Below are 2,086 nucleotides of genomic sequence, written 5' to 3'. Positions count from 1 at the left end.
CCTTACAAATGTTCATTACTCCTGTCCTTAAGCTGCTTTTCCCAGGTAGTACACATTAACCAAATGGCGATGGAGGTGCTTGCTGAAATCTTTCTCCTGAAAGAATGATCACAGAAGATACAAACAGAATCTTTTTTGGAGGCTGTGACAGACAAATGTTCCTTTGCTTTTTTCCTACTAGTTTCTGTGGAGCTGGCTGAGCCCCATGCAATCCTGAATCATCACTACCCTCTAAAATGTTGTTACTTAGGTCGCTTTCATGGTGACTGTGTGTGCCTTCATCTTCATCAATTTCCTGAGACTCATTTACTGCCGTGGTAATAGGTGATGTCAGAGTAGCTTTGGACACTACTTCACTTTCTTCCATTGGCGGGGCAGGGAGCAACGGTGAAAACTGGGTCTTCAACTGTTGAGTGTTTGTCAGGGACATTCTCTGTTGTGTCTGATCGGTGTCTATTTCCATTTCACAAGGAATATTGTCAGTCTGACATTTACCATCTAAACTCTCACCCTCTGTTATATTCAGGTTTTGCCCAGAGGATGAAATAGTGGTGGATTCCTTGCTATAAGCACCATGAACAGCTGGGCTGGCATCTGCCTCTTCTGCTCCTGGTCTCTGAAGAGGGGCTTCTTTATTCCCTTCATCTTCAGAGAGTGATTTTTGGTCTTTTGATGCTTCTTCTTCTTCTTTTTTTTTTTTTTTTTGTTTGTTTTTGAGAGACAATGTCACTATGTCACCCCTGGCAGAGTATGGTGGCGTCCCAGCTCACAGCAACCTCAAACTCTTGAGCTCAAGCGATTCTCCTGCCTCAGCCTCCTGCGCAGCTGGGATTGCAAGCACCCACCACAATGCCCATCTACTTTTCTTTCTTTTTGTTGTAGTAGTCATTGTTCTTTAGCAGGCCCAGCCAGGGCTCAAACCCACCAGCTTCGGTGTATGTGGCTGATGCCCTACTCACTGAGCTACAGGCGCTGAGCACAATTAATTTTGGGAGGACAGAATCTTACTATGTCCCTCTGGGTAGAGTGGCATCACAGCTCACAACAACTTCAAACTCTTGGGCTTAAGCGATTCTCTTGCCTCAGCCCCTCAAGTAGCTAGAACTACAGGCACCCGCCACAAAGTCTGGCTACTTTTTTGTTGTAGTTGCCATTGTTGTTTGGCAGACCCAGGCTGGGTTCAAATCCCCCAGCCCCAGTGTATGTGGCCATCACCCTAGCTGCTGAGCTGCAGGTGCTGAGTCTACTGTTTTTCATGGTTTTGTTTTGTTTTGTTTTGAGACAGAGTTTCACTATATAGCCCTCAGTAGAGTGCCCTGGTGTCACATCTCACATCTTGTGGCATCCCAGAATGCCCAGCTATTTTTTTTATTATTGCAGTTGTCATTCTTGTATGATTGACCTGGACTGGGTTCAAACCCACCAGCCTTGTTGTATGGGGCTGGCACCATAACCACTGTCCTAGGGGCACCGAACCTGATGCCTCTTTTTTAAATCTTTCCTTCAGCAGTGCTGGTGATGGAGGTATGACACCCTGTGTCCTTGTCCTTTCCTTTAGAAGTCGGCTGTGTTTCACAGGCACTAAACCAACTTAAATAAGGACTTGCTCCTTCTGTGCCATTTCACTCTGCGTGTTAGACTTTTCCTTTTTATCTTTTGAAGAAGAGATTTTTTGGGAATTGGTTCCATGTGAAAAGGGGGTTCTACAGTTGGAGGCCGTTTCGTCTGAGTCCTTTTCTGAACCACTTCCATGAGAGGAGGCCCCAGCTCAGCAGACTCCTTCTGAACAGCCTCCATGGGAGGACAGCTGCACTTGAGCACACTCCTCCTCAACAACCTCCAGAGGAGCAGGTCCCATCTGAGGAGACCTCATCTGAGGAGGCTCCATCTGAACAGACCCCATCTGAGCAGATCTCTTCTGAGCAGACCATCTGAGTAGAGCCCATCTCAGCAGGCCCTTCTGAGCCAGCCCCATATGAGCAGACTCCATATGAGGAGAACTCTTCTAACCAGACTCCAATAGATCATACTCCATCTGAATAGGCCCCTTCTGAACAACCTCCATAGGAGCAGGGCCTTTTTTTTT

Source organism: Otolemur garnettii, unplaced genomic scaffold (genome assembly GCF_000181295.1).
Source record: "Otolemur garnettii isolate 467f Iridium unplaced genomic scaffold, OtoGar3 scaffold00335, whole genome shotgun sequence".
Classification (NCBI taxonomy): Eukaryota; Metazoa; Chordata; class Mammalia; order Primates; family Galagidae; genus Otolemur; species Otolemur garnettii.
The sequence above is the reverse complement of the archived record's forward strand: the minus strand, read 5'-3'. Positions refer to the sequence as shown.